A 7716-nucleotide genomic window follows, 5' to 3' on the forward strand; every position below is an offset into this window, starting at 1 on the left:
TAATGCTGCAATAAACAAGGGAGTGCAAATGTCTGGTCAGAGTCTTGGTTTTAGGCACTCGTTGGCCTAAAACTGCACAGACCAGGCTCTGCTCACTGGCGCATCTGGCTCTGCTTCCTCTGCAACCATGTCTGACAATCTCAGTGTGCCTGAGATTGAGAAACTCAAGAAGTCGAAATTGAAGAAGACAGAAAGACAAGAGAAAAATCCACTGTCTTCAAAAGAAACGATTGAACAGAAGAAGCAAGCAGGTGAGTTGTAATGAGGGGTGTGCCATCAGCATGCACTGTATATTTCACAAGCATTGCCTTCTTTTAGCTGTTTAACTTTGTAAAATGCAAACAGATCAGATCAAATTTACGTGACTGAGCTGCCCCTTTTCACATCAAAGAATCGGGAACTACTGACAATGAAGGCTACTCCAGCCTCTCCCATCTGCCTGTTTAGCTGGCAGGGAAGGAAAAGAACTTGCGTGTTGGGGAAGGAAGAAGCTGGGTGTGATTGACAGAGAAATCTAGAGTAAAAACTAAGCCAATTCAAGGTGGCCTGCAGGCTGTAAAATGCAGTTTAATCAGAATGCCATTTCTTTGTTCAAATGATTTTAATTATCAGAATGCACAATTTTTAAAATATGCTAATAAAAAGTTTAAAATCTGAAAAAAATCCTGTTTTTAGTTTCTTTGGGTATAGCCCCAGATATGGAATTGCTGGATTGAGTGGTAGATTTATTTTTAATTTTTGGTGAACCTCCATGTTGTTTTCCATAATGGTTGGACTAATTTACATCCCCACAAACAATGGGTTGGGAAAAGGGTTCCCTTTTCACCACATCCTCAGCAGCACTTGTCTCTTGTCTTTTTGATGATAGCCATTCTAACAGGAGTAAGGTGATATTTCCTTGTGGTTTTGATTTGCATGTCCCTGATGGTTAGTGATGTTGAGCATCATCTCATGTATCTTGGCCATCTTGCTGCCCTCCTCGGAAAGTCTATTTAGTTCCTCTGCCCATTTTTTAAAGATTTTATTTTTTTAAATGTTTATTTATTTTTGAGAGAAAATGAAAGAGAGAGAGAGAGAGAGAGAAAGTAGGGGAGGGGCAGGGAGCGAGGGAGACGGAGGACCCGAAGCAGCAACCTGCCGAGGGCAGAAAGCCTGATGTAGGGCTTGAATTCATGTGAGATCATGACCTGAGCTGAAGTGGGACACTTAACCGACTAAGCCACCCAGGTGCCCCTTAAGATTTCATTTTTAAGATTGACCTTATGACCCAGCAATAGCACTGCTAGGAATTTACCGAAGGGATACAGGAGTGCTGATGCATAGAGGCACTTGGACCCCAATGTTTATAGCAACACTTTCAACAATAGCCAAATTATGGAAAGAGCCTAAATGTCCATCAACTGATGAATGGATAAAGAAATTGTGGTTTATATACACAATGGAATACTACGTGGCAATGAGAAAGAATGAAATCTGGCCTTTTGTAGCAACGTGGATGGAACTGGAGAGTGTTATGCTAAGTGAAATAAGTCATACAGAGAAAGACAGATACCATATGTTTTCACTCTTATGTGGATCCTGAGAAACTTAACAGAAGATCATGGGGGAGGGGAAGGAAAAGAAAAAGTGAGAGAGGGAGGGAGCCAAACCACAAGAGACTCTTTTTTTTTTTTTTTTTTTTTTTTTAGATTTTTTTTTTTTTTAAACGTTTATTTATTTTTGAGACAGAGAGAGACAGAGCATGAACGGGGGAGGGTCACAGAGAGAGGGAGACACAGAATCGGAAACAGGCTCCAGGCTCCGAGCCATCAGCCCAGAGCCTGACGCGGGGCTCAAACCCACGGACCGCGAGATCGTGACCTGGCTGAAGTCGGACGCTTAACCGACTGCGCCACCCAGGCGCCCCTGAGACTCTTAAGAACAGAGAATAAAGTGAGGATTGATGGGGGCTGGGAAGGAGGGGAGGGTGGGTGATGGGCATTGAGGAGGGCACCTGTTGGGATGAGCACTGGGTGTTGTATGGAAACCAATTTGACAACAAATTTCATAGTTAAAAAAAAAGATTTCATTTTTAAGCAATCTTTACACCCATCATAGGGCTGGAAACCACAAACTGGAGATCAAGAGTTGCCCGCTCCACCAACTGAGCCAGCCAGGCGCCCCTCCTCTGCCCAATTTTAATTGGATTTTTAAAAATATGTATTTATTTTGGGGAGAGCACAAGTGGGGGAGGGGCAGAGAGAGGAGGGCAGAGGATCTGAAGAGGGCTGTGCGCTGACAGACTGACAGCAGCAAGCCTGAAGTGGGGCTCCAACTCACGAACCTGCGCGATCACGATCTGAGCTGAAGTTGGGCGCTCAACTGACTGAACCACCCAGGTGTCCCTAATTGATTTTTTTATCATTAAGTTGACTGAGTTCTTTATATATTTTACATATTAACCTCTCATCTGATATATGGCTTGCAAAAATTTTCTTCTGTAGGTCGTCTTCATTTTGCTTATTGTTTCTTTTGCTGTGCAGAAGCTTTTGAGTTTAATGTAGTCCCATTTGTTGATTTTGGCTCCTGTTGTTTGGTTGTTGTTTGTGCTTTTGGCATCATGTCCAAAATCGTGTCCGAAACCAGTATCAACGAGCTTCTTCCCTATGTTTTCTTCTAGGAGTTTTATGGTATCAGGTCTTCTGTTTCAGTCTTTGATCCATTTTGAGTTAATTTTTGTGAGCGGTATGAGACAGAGGTTCAATTTCATTGTTCTGTATGTGTTTTTCCAGTGTTTCAGCACTATTTGTTAAAGTGACTATCCTTTCCCCGTTGAGTATTCTTGGTTTCTTTGTCATATATTAGTTGACCACGTATGCTGGGATTTCATTCTGGGCTCTCTCTAACGTTCCATTGTTGATGTATCTACTTTTGTGCCAGTGCCACAGTTTTTATTACTATGGTTTTGTAGTATAGTTTGAAATCCTGAAGCATGATACTTCCAGCCTTGTTCATTTCTCAGCTTGTTTTTTAAAGCAGAGACTAATATGGGAAACCCAGCATTGATTTGTCTTCTTTTCTGATGTCCTTGATTTCTTGCAGGCAAAGTTCATACACACCTTCATCTTAGTCTTAAGTCAGAACAACCTAAATTAACAGAGAGGGAAGAGAGTGGAAATATTACTGTTTTCTTAAGCAATTATCCTTTCCCCCCCCTCTAGTGAATGTACTACAATACTGATTTCAAAACAAAGTGGGCAAAAATTTCTTAATTTTGCCTTATGTTTTGTGGTGGTTTTCTCCACCTAATCATTGAAAGTCCAGAGAACTGTGAAAATAGTCAGACATTTAAGTATCCCTCTACCTGACCATAGAGTGAAGCAATCATGCGTGGAAACTCCTCTGTAGGGCCAGTCTCATCTTCTGTTAAAGGAGAAGAAGTCGGGGCACCTGGGTGGCTCAGTCGGTTAAGCGGCCGACTTCGGCCCAGGTCATGATTTCATGGTCCGTGAGTTCGAGCCCTGCGTCGGGCTCTGTGCTGACAGCTCAGAGCCTGGAGCTTGTTTCAGATTCTGTGTCTCCTTCTCTCTGACCCTCCCCCGTTCATGCTCTGTCTCTGTCTGTCTCAAAAATAAATAAACATTAAAAAAATTTTAAAAAAAAGGAGAAGTCAAATTTAAAGGATATTTGAAAAATACCTGAGAGCATCCATCCACTTTTACTGAGATTTTCTTCAAGTCCATTGAAACATAAACAAGTAATTTCTTAAAAAGTCCTCAAAAGACTAAACTTTCAGCACAGATTTATTAGCAGAAATCAGAGGAGCCCACCCAAAAGGTTGTTTCATGTTTTGTTGTAAGGTCTTTTGAGAACTATAGATGATGTTGGTGTATGAGTTTTCAAGAAGACATAAGTTGCCTTTTGAGGAGCTGATTTTCTGGCCTTAGAACAATTGTGGCTTTTTGTTAACTTGGGATTCTCCTGGTTCACAAAGTTTCTGCCTGGAAAGAGAGAACCGCATCTAGATGATAGTCCTGTGGTTACTTTCTTTTTGGTGGGATGTTCTTTAGCACTGTTGGTGCTACGATTGGTTAGGATTGGTTTCCTACTTGTTGAAAAAATAGTTTGGAAAAGTAATAGAACTGTATCTGGAAAGAAAAAAAAAGAAATATATCTGAACGATTCAGTGACTTCGAGGTTTTAAAAAATCACTTAGATAATACAGACACACAATTCAAATGATTTAAAAGGTTCTTCAATGATGGGGCACCTGGATGGCTCAGTCGGTTAAGCATCTCACTTTGACTCAGGTCATGATTTTGCAGTCTGTGAGTTCGAGTCCCATCTCTGGCCCAGCTCTGTGATGACAGCTCAGAGCCTGGAGTCTGCTTCGATTCTGTGTCTCCCTCTCTCTCTGCCCTTCCCTCAGTCATGCTCTGTCTCTCTCTCAAAAATAAATAAACATTTATATATATATATATATATATATATATATATATATATATATGTATGTATATATGTGTGTGTGTGTGTGTGTGTGTGTGTGTGTATATATATATATAGTTTTAAAAGGTTATTCAGTGAAAGGTATATTTCCCTCCCCCTTTGTCCCCCCATGTTAGTTTCTTTTTTTAATCTTTCTTAAGATAGTCAATATATTTAAGAGCACCAAAGCCATTACATTATACTCAATTTCTATATTTTGGACTTTTATTTTACTTAACATATATCCCAAAGTTCATTTCCTGTCAAAACTTGTAGATATGCCTTATTTTTAATGGCTGCATAGTATTTGGTTTCCAAAAAGGAATGCAACATGGTTCCAACACTCCTAACGGTACCTTGAAGGGAAAGGAAGAATGTGACAAGAGGCTGCTGACTGTTCCCTGATAAACAGTCTCCTCTTCCAGTTAGTAAAAGAACCTTGTGGTTTTTTGACTGGCTGAGACATGGCCATCCAGATAGAGAATACGTTTCCCAGCCTCCTTTGGACCTAGACATTTCCATATGCCTGAGTTCTAGCCAATGAGATGTGAGCAGAAGTGACATGTGCTACTTCTAGGTCATGATCTTTAAAGAAAGCTACTTACTCTCAACTTCTTTTCTTTTTGCTGTGGGGTAGAAGGGTAGACATGGTGGTAAAATATAAGGTGCCTGGCCCATGGACAGCTCCTTGGAGTAGAATCATCCTATTACCCTTTACTGATTTTTTTAAAGTTTATTTATTTTTCGAGAAAGAGAGAGAGAGAGAGAGAGAGAGAGAGAGAGAGAGCGCACACAAGCACCAGTGATGGAGGGGCAGAGAGAGAGGGAGAGAGAATCCCATGCAGGCTCCTCGCTGTCAGTGCAGAGCTGGATGTGGGGCTCGAACTCATGAAGCGTGAGATCAGGAACTGATCTGAAACCAAGAGTCGGACCCTTAACCGACTGAGCCACCCAGGCACCCCTTATTATCCTTCACTGATTTTTGCAGAGAAATACATAAACTTACTCCTCTGGCAATTGTTTGGTCTGTGTTAGACAGCTGAACCGTTGTCTTAAATAAACGACGTATCCTGGAATATTTGACATTACTGCTGAATGTTGAGTAGGATTCACTAGATGGACTGGGGTGTGAGAATGGCATTCCAGGCTATTGCATGTACAAAGCTGGGGAAACTTAAATGATTTTTTAAAAGAGCCAGTAAGTGGCAGATAGATTAGATAATTCAGGACTATTGTCATCAGAGTCCATAATCATTTTGCAACACCATTAGTATGATGTTCACTTAAGGTTTTTATTCCCCTGGAAAATGTTGATGGACGTGGTATTACCCCTATAAACTGCCTACTTTGTGATTCACTGGGAAATCCCAGAATAGATTTTTCCACTAGAATGACATGAAAACCAGTCCTAACCAATCCTAGCGCTAACAGTCTCTCCAAAGGGAAAGTAACCACAGGGTTCTCGTCTAGATATGGTTCTCTCCTTCTAAGTAGAAACTTTCTGGACAGGAGCATCCTGGGTTAACAAAAAGACATAATTGTCTTCAAGTAAGTAAATCAATTCCTCAAAATGCAACTTGTGACCTCTTACAAAACCTTGCATGCCAGCATCGTCCATACCTCTCAAAATACCTTACCATGAAACATAAAGCAACCTTACCAAGGACTAGATTAGAGGGATTAGGTACCCAGTAAATAACTTCAGAGGAGGTCTAGAAACATACTTACCTTCATGAAAAAGGAAACCCACTACTGATTGCAAATAATAATATTAACTTTTATTCAGGGTTTATCGTGTACTAGAAACTGTGCGAAGCAGTTTACGCGTATTCTTTCATGTAATCTTGGTAACAACCTTATGGGATGGGTATTGCAATTATCCCCATTTTGCAGGTAAGAAAACCAGGACTTAAAGTGATTCGGTAGCTTGTTTAAGTTCCTTCAGCTGGTGAACAGCAGAGCTGGAACTTGATTTCTACTCGGGTCAGCCTGGCTCCAGAGACTACTCTGCCTTACTGCATCTGGTTGTATACAACAATCTTGTGCTCACTCATACATTAGAGCATAAAATCTTCCTCGTGACCCCAGAAGATCTTGATTGTGTACAAGGCAGTACTTGTGCACAGTCTTGTAAGTATTCAAGAGTCTTTTATCGTTGCGTGCAATAATCTACAGGTTCAACGGCATATCCCTTCCACTGGCTAACACTTAGTCTATGTTTAGTGGTGTTAGGTGTCCACCAAGCCCAAGAGTTGGAGCACGAAAGATTCCAAGGTACTCTGGGAGTGGGTAAGATCCTCATGGGGTCTCTACTTTGGGTGCTCCTCTCCTTGCCCATCAGTCCTTTCCCGGGCACCCTTTCTCAGAGTCCCATTCACATAGGATAGCCAGAAGCAGCCATGTGAGTTTCAGTTTAGGAGGTTGGCCCCAAACGACAAGGATTCTGTCCTTAGGTCCTCCTTCTTTGTGAACCAAGACTTTTTCCTTGGAGCAGAGTTCCTCTTCCGAGCACAGTGCCCAAGTCACTATCCCACTTTGGTAAGTACTGTAGCAGGTTAATTCGGGAATGCCAACGCTTTTCAGCCTGAGCCTGGGACATCTTTTGCAGGTGATAAATGGATGGCACATAACCAAAGACCAACAATGTCCCCAAACTATAGGTCCAGAACCTGTTGTGCTCCCCAATTGAGACAGAGTGTGATTAATTTCACTTATTCCTTACAGCAACCTTATGGGTATGTGTTCTTATTCCCATTTTCCAGATGTATGAACTCAGGCTTGGATGGGAATAAATAACTTGCGTCAGATTGCTTGCAGGATAAATGGTGGAAATTTGGATTCAAAACCCCGTGCACTTAATTCAGTGGTTCTGCTGCCTCCACTAACCCTATGTCTGGAATGGAAAAAGTATAGAAATGACTTAATTACTCAGGGCACACACGACATTCTTTGCACCTCCCTCTTTGGCTAATTTAAACAAGGAAATTACACATAAAAATACCATTGCCTACCCAAATATTGCTGGGAGCAGAGCACACTCTGAGATCACTGGTTATTATTGAATAACAAGAACGCTGCAGGAGTTAAGCATCAGCTCTGAGGCCATTCAGACCCAGAGGAGCCAGGCCAGACCCGAAAGTGTCAGAATGATCCGGCCTTTTCCCTGCAGCAAGATCATTTCCAACCACAGCCTGGGACGGCAGAGGCATTAGCAAGCCTGCAACATCAAAATGGCCAGATCGATTCGCAGAA

Source organism: Panthera tigris, chromosome B1 (genome assembly GCF_018350195.1).
Source record: "Panthera tigris isolate Pti1 chromosome B1, P.tigris_Pti1_mat1.1, whole genome shotgun sequence".
Classification (NCBI taxonomy): domain Eukaryota; kingdom Metazoa; phylum Chordata; class Mammalia; order Carnivora; family Felidae; genus Panthera; species Panthera tigris.